Genomic DNA, 14,936 nt, shown 5'->3' with positions numbered 1-14,936 from the left:
CTTTGTGTTTCTCTCAGACCTGTTTTTCTCTGTGTAACAATTCCCATGGCAGTTTGTCAGTTTATGTCTATTCTTTTCTCAGCTATCACTTACTTCTGTTCCTCATCTATTTCTCTCACAGAAAAGAAATTCTCTTTAATCTTTCTGAAGCTTCACTCGCTTGCCAGACATCTCAGGCAATTTTGCACAGCACAAAGGAGATTCTGAAAAGCTTTCTATCTAATGAGATATTAAAGCTTTACCTCTTTAATCTTTCATTTGTATGTCAGATACAGTAACCTATATGACTATAGAAGGGGCCAGCTGCTGTATGCTGAGATCACAGCACCCTCTTGTGCCCCATGGACCACTTTTCTCCTGCAAGAAGCTACCAGCAACTTCCACAGAATCAAAGAACCACAGAATGGTTGGAGTTGGAAGGGATCCTAAAGGCCATCAGGTCCAACCCTGCACTGAGCAGGGACACCCACAGCTCCATCAGAGCTCAGAGCCCCATCCCCTGACCTTGGGTGTCTGCACCACCTCTCTGGGCACTCTGTGCAGTGCCTCACTGCCCTCATTGTAAAGGACCTGAGAAGGAAACACAAGGATAAAATGAAGCTTCTATTTCTTGCTTGCATGAATACAGAGCCAAATTGCAAACCTACTGCGTGCTGCAACTCCTGGCATCTGGATTTCATCCTGTGTAATCTGTTGTATCTTTTGGTTGCAGTAACTGAGACACTAAATTACAGATTGGTAATTGCTTATCAGCTCTGGATTTTTGTGGAGGAAATCTTAGAGCATTTTACAGTAAATAATGCACATCAGGAACTTCTGCTTGTCTTCAGTTGGCAGCAGTATAAAACAACATATGCGTCTTGATTACTCCCAAGCAAAGCCCTCATAGCTTTCTACTTGTGTTCCAAGAATATTTCCAGTACTGAGTTCACACAATGACGAAAAAGCACAAGGCTCCTAATTAGAAAGTGCTGTCCCTAAGAAAAGAACAAAGATAAACAAGGTTGGTTTAAAAAATCATATCTGTGAAACACACAGGGCAACAATCTCCTCGCCAGGGCAGCAGTGAGCAGCCCCACTTTGCCCTTTTGTCAGAAAATTATTAATATTTTAGAACATTTATCACTAAGATAAACTCTAAAATAAAGCAAGGGAGTGACAGGCCATGGCCCTGGATCTGTTTAGGTTGGATATGAGGAAGAAGTTTTTCATATAGAGGGAACAGGCTGCCCAAGGAGGCTGTGGATGCCCCATCCCTGCAGGCATTCAAGGCCAGGCTGGATGTGGCTCTGGGCAGCCTGGGCTGCTGCTTGGTGACCTGCACACAGCAGGGGGTTGGAACTGGGTGAGCACTGTGGTGCTTTTCAATCCAGGCCATTCTGTGATTCTATAATCTGTACAGTGCTGCCAGTACTATATCATGGCAAGCAGCAGGAAACAAAAAGCACATCTTTCTGCTTGCTGATTACACTAAGAAATGGAAGGAATTTGGAGGAAGAATGACATCTTTTGCACAGAAACTTCCAGCCCTCCTCTTATGAGAGCTCCTAACTTCCTAAAGCAATTTGACTAATGGAAAAAAGAACAAAACCACAGTACAGACACACAGGAAGGATTCAGATGTCTCAGCTAAGAAATCATTACTTACAGCAGACTGAAACAGAAAACTGCCCGTCCTCATTCGTATTTGTGAACAGCTAATTAAGCATATTTTTCTGTGGAGGAAGTTATTATTCCAGGCTCATGCTTTGCTGAGCTGAGGTATGCGTCACATCCCAGGCTGCTGCTCCAGGTGCATGTAACCACTGCAAAGGGTTTTCCTAATGATCAGACGTTAGCAACGTGCCTGGGAACTGCTGTTCAAACTTGAATGACTACCAACCAGTTAATGAATTAAACGCAGAAAGCAAGTGTTGAACAACAGCTCTGAAAAGAGATCCCATTCTTACTCAGGTATTTATCACTTTGGCTTCAGGATGTTAATCCTGAGAAATACCTTCCCCTGCTATGACCATGTGGTCGGTTTTTGTGAATGCTGTCACCTTTGGACAGTTCTCCCTTTGATCTTACAACAAAGAAAGGACTGAAAAAGAACCAGCAGAGAAAGAGGGTACACTCCCATGTCTTACAAATGAACAATAGAATCTGTGAACTGAAGCTTGCATTATACCTGCCCAGTCCTCCTTGCTGCAGCTGTTGCTGCCATCAGCTGGGAGGGAAATCACATCAATATTAATCAGTGTGACAGCAGCAGTGATTGAATTTGAAAACTTGAGACACTGCAGTTCAGCAGCCAAACGAGAGCAGCCTAAACCCATCACAAGACCTCCATCACTCGCTCTGGGGATGATGTGGCTGTAAGAGACGTGTAGTCACCATCCTACTGCCAACCATTTACCATCACTAAAGCACTCACAGGGGAAGGACCAGTGTAAATGATGGTTCCTTCCCACCTCCCCCCAGGATGGAGCTGGTATCCAGCTGCTGCACTGCAATCAGCTGCTTGCCAAGGTTGCATGCTGGCCCAATACTACCACACTGTAAAGCAAATCAAAGACAATTAAAAGTGAAAATTCTTCTGAGCTGTCAAACAGATATGTTGATGCATATCCACATCCAATTAGGTTTGAGACCGATTTGGGACAAGGTGGGTATGAGCTGGGATGGCCGTTCTCATATGTTATAAATCCACAAGTAAAGCTGGACTCCAATATGCTCCCAAACACTTGTCTGGTCAGGTTCAAAGTGGGTCTGCTGAGATCTGAAAGCCCTAAGTTTAATTCAGCTCTTGTGAAAAGCTGAGTAGAACACGACTTTTAACCCCTGACTGCCATCATGAACACAGCACGCGGGCTTAAAAAGACAGGAAAGTGATGGGGAAGTAATTTCCTCCAAATTGTGTGTTCACAACACAGAGAGCAACTGGTGACCCTCCATCAAAGCATCCAGAGCAGAACGTGTCCCTGTGCAGTGCAGCTGAGCAGCGGGTAGAGGACAAGTGGTGCCTGTGCTGGGAAATGGAGGCAGAAAACAATGCCATGGAGGAAGGAAAGCAAGGAATGGTTCTGGTATACGCAGGAAACAAATTTGTGTTGTTTTAGCAGGGTTTGCACTGTTCTTTTTTGTACTCTGCACAACCTAGGAAACACGCCTTTGTTCAAACCAACAGCAAGTAGATTTGCAAGCAATTAGAACAGTTGACAGCTGATGTTGATACACACACAATACATAGCTTAGGAGTTTAAAAGTCCTTCCATTCATTTTACTCAGCAGGGATCAAAAAAGGGCTCCAATTCATTAATTTGTAACATTAATGGGCTGAGTGCCATTTCCAAACCGAAGAAGACTGTGCATGCGTGAAGATCTTAGGCAAATTCAAACCAAATACACACCAGGAGAAAACAGTTCCACTTACAAACAGGGCACAGCTCACTTAATTGCAGGTCTTTAAATGACCCCTTGGTCTGCTTTGAGATTTCACAAAGACCTTGGGAGCTGCCTTCCTTGGCTGTGCTGTTAGCCACGTTGTGTTAGCAACCTTCCTTGGCTGTGCTGTGGTACGAGCTCAACATAATGGGAAAAGCAGGCCAGATTTTCTTCTACTGCAGAGAACAAACACCAAGGCGGTCATTTGCAATTGCTTCCCTTCACCCATCCACCACGCTGACTACTGCTGCATAAGCTCCACAGATTTAAATATGCAGGAAGGGTGTTTGTGTCAGTGGGAATTCCAAGCATCAGATGAACGACAGTGATAATGGAAATAATTATTTCACTCTTTTGTTGCTCTTTACTGTAAAAATACCAAAAATAGAACGAAGTGCTTAAAAGGTCAGACTGTATGTTCAAAACAGGGCTTGGAAATTGTCCTTTGAGGTGCACCTCCCCGTCTTCCAGGTTATTACTCCCATCTCTGCCCTGGACCCACGCAGCATTAAGGTGCACAGTGGGGCACAAAGATCAGCATAGGATTTGAAGCCAAAAAGGAAGACCAGAATCCTGCACTACGATGAAAACAGAAGGGTGTGCAAATATGTTTGTGAGCACACACACATCTGAGTGGATAAAAAGAAATATGGAGAGCAGGCAGTCTGGTGGAAAGAAGGAAAGCTTTGGCCCTTACTGCTCTCTATGGAGCATCCTTAGTGGGCAGATCAGTTGGCTTTCTCAGCCCAACGTCACACAAATCAACCCCCTGGGAAACTCAAGAAGTCCCCAGTTGCTTTAAAGCTGTATGAAGAGAAGAACAAAAGAAAATGGTGACAAAGATCCTTGAGCCAGTGGAGAGAAATCCCCTCTGATGCAAAGGACTTATTTTCACCCTGTAAGTATAATGCAAATGTTGAAAAAGCCTTGTATACTTTGCTGTTTGGCAGAGAATGCTTACAGGATGACAAAAACTCCCTGTGTGTACTGATCACAGAATCACAGAGTTGTAGGGTTAGGAGGGACTTCAAGAGATCATGGAGTCCAACCCCCCCAAAGCAGGCTCTCTACAGTTGGACTCGATGGTCTCCTGGTCTAACTAAAATACCTACAGTCCAGTTCATGGTAAGTGACCCTGCTCATTCATTTCTTTGCTCTGAAGCGATCTTTGTATCCTCTTACAAGTTTCTCTGGCCATACAGTACAGTGTCCTCAGGGAATGCAGCATACTTTGACTTAATGGCTTCTGACATTTCACTCGCCTTGTTAATAAGCCAGGCGAGATGTCAGGTACCATCAGATCAACGAGTGCAGCAGTTCCCAGCAGGGAAGCGTTTGGAGCCTCATCACACCACCTCTGGATCTGCTTTACAAAAACATGCTGATAGCCAATGTTAATTATTACAATGACTAACTCTCATCAGTGCCTCAGAAATGACTTATCTCAAGGAATTGGGGGTGCTCCTCAGTTACACTCTGCAGTGCTGTGTTGGTAAGCAGCACAGCTGAGCAGCTGCATAACACCTTCTCAGCCTAAACGTTGGTACTGCAGCAGCTTTACATGCTAACACTCCTGAAGGACTCACAGAACCATGAAGGATGGAAAAGACCACTAAGATGCTTCAGCCCAACTCATCCCCATCATGCCCACTAACCATGACTCCTTGCTCTGGGAGATGGAGCTGCTTGGTGGGTTGGTTGCACAGCTCCAGCAGCCAGGTGTCAGCCCCTGGTCCCACGCAACGCGACTGTGCAAGGCTAAGTGCCAGCAGGCACCCCTGTTTTGTATATTGCATTTACGTTTGGATGAAGTCCCTCACACACCCGTGCATCCAGGCTTCGAGAATTTCTGAGGCTGACACTTTTCAGATATTAAAGCTGAGTTCACCAAAAGAAGGTGAACTCCATAGGAAATATTACTGAAGTCCATGGGTGTTAATGCTGGCACCAGCCAGGCTGCAGCTCTCAGCCATTGCAATTTTAGGGATTGTCCGACGTCAATTTCTTTATTAATATAGAAAGAAATGACCTCACAAAAATAGGATAAGTGATGTTTCTTAAATCCCAGAGCTGAATGGAACCTGAAAGAAAAAGTGTATTTGCTTCAGGCTCTGGTAAATTTTTTAGGAAGTTAATGGCACAGAAGATGGAAACGGTAAAAATACTGCACACGTGGTGACACGTGGAATGTTCTATTCCCTCCATTCGCTCAGGCTGTGCTGTAAGCAAGAAGATATTTTTAGGGGAAATGGAATGGCTGCAGATAGAAACAGAGAAGCCCAAAGTGTCCAACAAAGCATTTCACTTGTTAGTTCTTACATTTGTAACACAATGTTTTTAGTAGGGTGGTTGTATCTGCTGAGTTACCCAAAAAGTCATCTCCTAAAACGCATGGTGTGAACTGCCTTATCTAAGCATACAAGGAAAACTGGCCAAGTTTATCCATGTGGCTTCTTCTGATGCAGGCTGCTCTCTGCAAGGACTTTATTTGCTTTTCCTGCCAACAGAAATTTTGCTTCCCTCACCAAGGTTCCATTTGTGTTGAGAAGAGGAAGATGGTTTGAAGGTGACTTCTCAGTGGGTACATCATCAATGGCAATATTCAAAGCTACCAGAAACAGTGCTCCATGTCAGTGTTAAAGCATTCATGTGAGAGCAGTGCACACAGAAATATGGAATATGTGCCAAGGCATTGATGTATCGGCTGTCCCAGCCTCCTTAAAAGTCATCCACCAAGAAACTCTAAGGGAAAAACGTCTGGGCTTGCTGACAATGAGAGGTTTCTACACTGGGGGGAGAAGCACTACGTTTAAAACCACTTTGTCCCAAAAGGTGACCTTTCTTTTCATCAGAATGAGCCCAAACAAACCCATTTCTTTCCTATGAAATGTGCTGTGTTATCACTACTGCTTACAGAAAATTAAAACGGTTAATATTCTTTGTGTTGCTTTCACAGTTGCCTGCACCTATAAACACGTGAATTGCGATCCTCTTATTCAGGGAAACCAAGAAGAGATTGACACTGAGAAAGGAAAACATCTTCATTCACTGCTAATAGTGAATGAAGTCATTTATAGATGAGATCAGTGTTGGCACTGAAGGAAAAACGTGCAATTCTTGTTTACATTCCTGACCTACTGGGTAATCACTACAGCACCCAGAGCTTCAGCTTCTCCACTGCTTCATATCAGACTAAAACCAACAAAATGGACCCTTGCAGTTATCTGACACTCACCTCATAAGGTTTCAGCACTTCCATCTAAAAAGGCCTTTGAAATATTGATATTTAAGAGTACAACGGTGCCTGAAGACAGGTGTAGGCGACTTGGGGCCATGCAGGTGATGAGCAGGCCTCCAGAAGAGCAACTGTCCCATTCTCCTCTGTCTCCTAGAATTAGTTTATGCAAGGCAGGTCTTGCAAATACAGAGCAAAGCACAGAACTGTTCCTAATTTGAAGCATGAACAAACTTACCCAGACGACAGGAAAATCCCGCATTTGAACTGCTTTCCCTTCTCTCCCTTGAGTTACTGCTGATAAAGTAGTATCACAAGAAGTCATCTCGTGCCATAGCTTGAGTAATGCAAATATAAGGTCTTTGTTCATGAATTCCAGTGAAATTGCACCCTTTTAGGTCCACCCTCCACGCAGGATGGGACTCCACCCCTCTCATTCTCAAGTCATCATTTCACTTTATCCAAACATAAGTGATTTATGGTGTAGCTCAGAGAATAACCAAGCCTGAATCCAGTCAATGTTTTAGTATGATGAATATTCACTCAATTTTTTTTTTTTTTTTTGCATTCTTTGCTGTTCTTTCTTCCCTTGCTATTATACATAACGGATTCTTTTCTAGAAAAACTAAAATGAATGAATATTGTTGACATTTGGCAGAAGTGTTTAAAGCAGTACTATCAGTCTGCTATTTCTACTAGATGGAATATTCATTGTAGCTGAGATAAACTCCTTATTAAATTCAGCAGCACTGTATTTCATTTCAGGACATTACAGTATAATACTCAACCGTGTCAGTGGAATAACGTGAAAGAATCCAGATTTTGCAAAACAGCTGAGGCACTCATTATTTCCCTGACCCTCTCATGATTTCAGCACTTAGTTTTGCATTCACTTGAAGCATGCTTTGCCCCTGAAAACTTCTCACATTGCTGTCTATTGAATTTGGTTGCCAGGAGCTGCGGTCACTGCAAGAAAGCCAATGGGTTTTGCTGCAGAAAGATGTCTTACATCGACCAGAGTGCTTCTTCACACCTTTATCAAGATGACGGAATCGAGTGACCCTCAGCAAGTTTGCTGATGACACCAAGCTGAGTGGTTGACATGGTGGAAGGAAGGGATGCCATTCAGAGGGACCTCAACAGACTTGAAAGGTGGGCCCAGGTGAACCTGATGAGGTTCAACACGGCAAAGTGCAAGGTTTGGCACTTGGGTCGGAGGAATCCCAGGCATCCCTACAGACTGGAAGGAGCTCCTTGAGAGCAGCCCTGCAGAGAAGGACCTGGTGGTCCTGATGGATGAAAAACTGAACATGAGCCAGCAGTGTGCATTGCAGCTTGGAAAGTAAACAATATCCTGGGCTCCATCAGCAGAGGGGTGGCCAGCAGGGACAGGGAGGTGATTGTCCCCCTCTACTCTGCTCCTGTGAGGCCCCATCAGGAATCCAGGTCTGGAGCCCTCAGTACAAGAAAGACAGGGAGCTATTGGAGAGGGTCCAGAGGAGCCACAGAGATGATCAGGGGGCTGCAGCACCTCCCCTATGAAGACAGGCTGAGGGAGCTGGGCTTGTTCAGCCTGGAGAAAAGAAGGCTGTGGGGTGAGCTCATTGCAGCCTTCAGTACCTAAAGGGAGCCTGCAAACAGGAGGGGAGCAAACTCTTGGAAAGGGGAGATAACAGCAGGACAAGGGGAAATGGTTTGAAGTTGAGGGAGGGGAGATTGAGGTTGGATGTCAGGGGGAAGTTCCTTACAGAGAGTGGTGAGGTGCTGGAACAGCTGCCCAGAGAGGCTGTGATGCCCCGTCCATCCCTGGAGGTGTTCAAGGCCAGGCAGGATGGGGCCCTGGGCAGCCTGGGCTGGTATTAAATGTGGAGGTTGGTGGCCCTGCATGTGGCAGGGGGTTGGAGATTCCTGATCCTTGAGGTCTGTTCCAACCTGGGCCATTCTGTGATTCTATGACAATCCTCCGTGAAGCACGTGCTTTCATACCCACCTGAACAGGGTGGGAAAGCATGCTGCTGCTGGAAGACGTAGCAGAGCCACTGCAGCTCCAGACCTGACCTGTCTGCAGCACAGCAATCTGCTCGGCTTCCTGCAGGCGCTGGGGAATGGTGAAATCCAGCCCTGCAGCTTCAACTAAACCCACCAGCAAACATCCTGCTCCCTCTGCTGGCTGCAGAGTGCCGTGCAGATGGACGTTCTGCCCATTTAACCACAAGTGCTATTAGAAAATCGCACCCAATTAGGGGAGGGCCAGGAACATCTCCACATTCTCCTTCCCCATATTCACCAGGATCACCCACCCCCACCTTAAATGAAGCTATTATCCTTCCATAAGCTTTTTTTGTCTTTCCACTTCCTTCTTGATGCTGCTTACACTTAGGAATTGGTACACAAAAAGAAACTACTTTCCTTCATAAGGAATACCTCTCTAAAAACACAGTGGAAATAGGAATTTTGCCACGGACCTTAATGGGGGGAGTGTTTCTCATGTATTCATCAGCGTGCATTTCATTTCTTCTGCAAGGATTCCCCCCACACACTTATTCAAAGAGCCAGTTACCATCTCCAGGAAAACAGACTGCCCCGTGTGCTGTTTGTGCCCCTGTCCACCCTGCCAACCCAGGCAGGTGCCAGCTCAGCCACGTCCAGATCACGGCGTTTCTTGGTGCATTTGCAGCACTCAAACACAACCCATTTAAAAATGTGAAGACATGTAAATCCCTAATGACAGCTGTTTGCTTTACCCATATAATTTCACTATAAAAACCAGGAAAGGCTTTGGAAGCATGAAGAAAAGCTCATGCAGAACCATTCCCTAAAAAAAACCTATGAGGCTGAGAAAGTTCTCTTGGCTCCACTGCTGTGTTGCTTTCCTTATTTAACTGTTCTAGTTAAAAGAACACTCCTGACCTAAGAAAACCTACAGCAACCTTATAATTTTTTGTTAAATACATGGTGGTCATCCACAGGTTTAAAAGTAGTAAAGAGTGGGCATCCCATATTTAACTCTGAGTCACGCTGTTGTATGTCACGTAGAGACAACTGCTGGCATTATTCAGTCCCCAAAAGATATCGACCCATTTGTGCTCCAAGGCCCAAATTCATCAGAATCTTACGAAAATCTTTACAGTAGGGATGAAAAAGAATGGCAATTCTGAAGTGATCCAAAGAGGAAATAAAGCCACACCAGTATCAAACCATCCAACCACAGACACTGAAACATCCTAGAGGAGTGCTGGCATCACATACATCACCTTGCTGTTACACAGAGCTGCACAGACCTCCTCCTTACCCCTTCCTGCTCCCAGCACTTTGCTCAGTCCCTTCTGGAGTGATGGAAGTGAGATGAGAGAGAAAAGCAGCTCGGCCACAGATCTAAAGCGAAAGCACTGCAGGTGCACACACGTACATCTTTTATCCCTTAAATGCCTGTTCATTTCCAGCCTCCAACAACTGGTTCAGCCTGCCTCCATTCCCTGGCTATGCTGGGAGCTGCTGCTTCAGAGCTGCTCTCTGCACTGTGACAACTGCACCGCCAGAGGCACTGGCTCTGAGTGCCCGTTTAACACATCATAAAACATTTCAGCTTGCCTCTGTGCCCCACAGCCTGCAGCATTTGTGAAACCTTGTGTATATCGACTGCTGTGCAGCTCTGTTGAGTTGCACAGCTGAAAACCCAGCCCCATCTCCAGGACTCACATAAATATCACTTATTCTAGCTCAAGATCTCCCACTTCACACACTGTGCCAAGTTTGCGAATCAAGAATCTCTCTTCACATCTAACAGAAGTGCTCCCATCTGTGCACATAATGTTCTACAGGCAGGAGCACAGACAGGGAAGGAACATCATCTTCCAGTGCTCCCATTCCCTGGCAGCTGCTTGATGGAAAACTTCTGGATGGCATCTCACATACCAGATACAAACTCGATGTACAGAGACTCAAAACCAAAAGCCAGCACTAAAGCGTGGCTATTTGAGGCCTATATAAATCAATGAAGATATCTGACGGACTTCAATAAGGGAAAGACATTTCAAACAGCAAGGTTTCGTACTCCTGCAGAAGCCTGCCATCAATCTTGATTTCATTGCAAGTAATTCTGTCAGATGGGAACACAGCCAAGCATGCTCTCAGTTTGAAGGCTAACATGTCGATCTTAATATCAGCACGTGCATTTGATAGATGACTGCAGTCTATAAACACACACAAAAATTTTATCTGACAAAAAAGGAACACAAGCCATGCAGCACATAGAAAGTAAACCCACATTTTCTTTCCCCATCCTTTCACAGGATGCCACTCTCACTGGAAGCTGCTTTCTCTTCCCATTGCTGAATTCCTGTACCCACAGGCAGCTGTAGGCTGTGCAACGTTGAACATAAAAGCTGTTTTCTCTAAGAATCATTGCTTTTCAAGTCGTTTCCCATTTTCTCACTGCAGCCAAACCCACCCCTTCAGCAGGTACTGATTTAGTCTAAGGAACTGTTCTGGTATTGAAAGAAGAGACCCACCAAGAGCTCCAGTTTTCCATTGCTTTTAACACAGCAACTTGGCTTCACTGCAAAGAAACCCTACAACAAGTCACAGAATGACCCCCCTCAGTTCCTGAATCGTTTACATTACAGATTCACTCCTTGCAAATATCACTGCCACAAGCAGCTTCCACACACAAAAAAATTATTCTGGAGGTAGAAATAAAGAGTGAAATCTGGCTACGACAGTGGGGAGACCTTCAGTGCTCAACTGCAGCATTCTGGGGGCACAGAGTGACACAGCTGACTGAGAGGAAAGCCAGCTCAGTTCTGCCACTGAGACAGAATGCTCGGCAGGATGCAGGCACTGCTTCCTCCTCCTCCAGCTGTGTCTCATGATTCCACCCTTGCCAGAGCAGAGGCAGCCTGAGCCGCTCACAGGGCTGCAGGACGGACGGATAGGGTCAGACAGGAAGAACAGATGTCGAAATGAAAGTAAAAGGGCTGCCAGGACTTCGAGCCATTTCCACCTCCTCCCTTAAACCGCTGTGATTAAAGACATGCAGAGCAGCCCTGAGATAAAAAAACACCCAAAACACAACAACAGACAATCAAAACACAGTGACCCATGCACGACTTAGCATTCTCCTCTTAGAAAGAATCACAGAATCATAGAATGGCCTGGGTTGCAAAGGAGCACAGTGCTCATCCAGTTCCAACCCCTGCTGTGTGCAGGTCACCAACCAGCAGCCCAGGCTGCCCAGAGCCACATCCAGCCTGGCCTTGAATGCCTGCAGGGATGGGGCATCCACAGCCTCCTTGGGCAACCTGTTCAGTGTCTCACCCTCTCAGCTCATGGGAAGACTGCACAGGAACCATTGTGATGCTCCTGTACAAAAAGACCAAATTGCAACATCCCTCTGTAGGCCTAAACTTTCTTCTTATAGCATCTGAGTAAATGTGTACATCTGCAACCAATCACAGAGTCGGAGAATATCCCACGTTGGAAAGGACTCACGCAGATCGAGTCCAACTCCTGAGTCCAATACATACCAACAGAAAAAGCTGTGCCTATATTCTACTGCAAAGCAAAGCACAACTGCTGCATTAGAGGAAATATTATTCAATCAGAACCTTGGTATAATTCCTCTATTTTCACAAAATCCTTTGGCTTACAGAAGAAGCCACAGAAGTGAGCCACAGTTCTATTAGCAAACCCTAATTTGTTGGGGTTCTGAGGAAAACTGCTCCCTTCTCTGCCTAGTCCCACACCTCCCTAAGGGTACATTGGTGTTTCTCAAAGAATTTGTGTTTCTTTCTCACCACGTGCTCAGCAATGGCTCTGGACCTCAATGTCCTTATTCAGCAACGTGCAGCTCTCAGCAGAAGGCAAGCAGAAGGAACTGCTTCATCCTGAAACAGCTGGAACAACACATCCAAGCCTTTCTACTAATTGTACTGCAACTGCAGGCAAGCTTCTTTCCCTTTTTTGTACCTATTTGATAAATATTTTTGAGGAGTGGGCTGGAATAGAAAAGAGCAGGGCACAAAACAAGCTATTCCTCATTGCTCTGAACAATGAAAACGTTCAAAAGTTGTTCTAATAGCTACTGGAAATGGAAGTCCAATTCCTGAAAGCCCAAAAGCTCCACCTCTATGCTCAGAATGCTGTGCAAAGAAAGAAATTGTTTAATTCAGCAAATAGCTTCTCCTTCTTCAGGAAGGCCTACTCATAAACCCAAGGGATTTGTTTATAGGAATGACCATAAAAATGGAAGGTCCTCAGAGCATGTTTGAGGAAGAAGGGATGAAGATCTGAACAGGTCCACTTTTCTGTTCCTGGGAACTTGAAGTAAACAGAAGAGCAGTCACTGGTTCCAGTTTGTCTTTCATAGCTTTTCTGAAAATATGTACAGAAATTTAAGCATTCCATTCTCATAAAGAACTATTTGTTCCAATTGGGAAATAATTTTCCTTAGAACTGCCATCCTCCCCTAGAAAATCTCAGTTTCATAGCAGCAGCATTTCCCAAGTGAACAATCTATCTTTACAACATCTCAAGCAACATTATCGAAAAGTAATTATTCCCAGATTAAGATTCAAGACATGTTGCTATTTACTATTTGAGAGCATTTGTTTCAACTTTCAGTAAGCCAGTATCACCCACTGCCTCTGCATCAACACTTCCTTGTTCTCATCCTAGTCTCCTGGTGAACTTTGATACCAAGAACAGTTGTGGCACCATTGACTTCCCTATAAGAAATTCCCTTGGCACCTTTCATTTTTAAAGTTACAAAAGAGAAGCCCTATGGAAGGTGCTGCACTTCCCATCTGCAGTCCTTTTGGCTTGACTGCACCAATGCTGATGTTTAGACTTGCTTTACTCCTTTGTAACAAAGTGTGGTGGGGTCTTAATGAGAGCTCTGACTCACATTCACTGAGAAAAACAACCCAGCTATGTGGTTCTTTTGCTTTTTCACCTCTCCAAGTTAAAACCTCCTCCACCGTTGTCAGTAGAAGGGAAACTTCTGTATCTCAGCTGCTGTGCCTCAGAGTCTGCTGTGCTGGCACTGCAGGACTCCACAGTACAGAAACAGGGGGCAAAAGAGCAACACAGAGCACTTGGTCTCACCACCTCCACTCACACTGGCAAAGACAGCTCACATGTGAACGCTGATTAAAACTCAAGAGGTCCCTGAATAGATGTGAGTTCCAGAATCACAGCGGTTAGAATGGACCCCAAGAGACCATCGAGTCCAACCCCCTCCTAAAGTACCTCCCTACATAGGTGGCACGCGTGGGTGTCCAGATGGGTCTTGAATATCTCCCCAGGAGACTCCACCACCTCTCTGCACAACCTGTTCCAGTGCTCCGTCATCCTTACCGTTAGTTCAGAGCTTCCTATGTCGAGGTCATTATTCCTTGTCCTACTGCTATGCACCACCAAGAAGAGCCTGGCCTCATCCATTTGCCTCCCACCTCCCTTTAGATGTTTATAAACATTTATCAGATCCCCTCTTGGTCTTCTTTTCCCCAGGCTGAACAGCATCAGTTTACTCAGCCTTTCCTCAAACAGGAGATGCTCCAGCAGGCCCTTTACTATCTCTGCAGCCCTCCATTGGACTCCTTCTAGGACATGGCTGTCTTTATGGAACTAGGAAGCCCAGAACTGGACACAGCAGCCTAAATGTGGCCTCTCCAGGGCAGAGTAGAGGCGGAGGATCACTTCCCTCGCCCTGCTGGCCATGATCTTTTTAATGCACCTCAGGATCCCATCAGCTTTCTTGGCCACCAGGCACACTGCTGGCACATTCGTGGCCAACCAGTGTTCCAAGGACCCCCAAGTCCTTCTCCACAGAGCTCCTTTCCAGCAGGTCATCTCCTAATCACGTAATGGCACATACAGTTATTCTGCCTCAGCTGCAAGATTCTACACTTGCTCTTGTTAAAGCTCATCAGGTTCCTCCCTGCCCAACTCTCCAGGTCTTGTTGAATGGTAGCACAGCCCTTCAGTGTGCCAGCCCTTCCTGGGGCAAACTTACTGATGTTAGACTCTATTCCATCATCCAGGGTGTTGATGAAGATGCTGAACAAAACCGAACCCAGCACCAAACCCTGGGGAGCACAGATAGTGTCAGGATTCCAACCAGACCGCACTGCTGGTGACAACCCTCTGAATTAGCAGTTCATTACTTGCCCAAAATTAAGAAAAGGATTTAGATTAATCATTGCTCCCAGAGCCCTGCTTCATCCCCACCTGTGTTAAAATCCTTATCTATATGAGAGCTTAAAGATTAGCATGT

General features: G+C 45.4%; 1 protein-coding gene across 3 annotated transcripts in view; it reads right to left on the bottom strand.

Annotated features, from left to right (window-relative positions):
• The window catches only part of LRRC38 (leucine rich repeat containing 38), a 128,522-nt gene that overhangs the window by 87,277 nt on the left and 26,309 nt on the right, over window positions 1-14,936 (bottom strand). The window lies entirely within an intron of this gene.

The sequence above is a fragment of the Tympanuchus pallidicinctus genome, unplaced genomic scaffold (assembly GCF_026119805.1).
Source record: "Tympanuchus pallidicinctus isolate F22 unplaced genomic scaffold, pur_lepc_1.0 scaffold29, whole genome shotgun sequence".
Lineage (NCBI taxonomy): Eukaryota > Metazoa > Chordata > Aves > Galliformes > Phasianidae > Tympanuchus > Tympanuchus pallidicinctus.
This window is presented reverse-complemented; position numbering and strand designations above follow the sequence as displayed.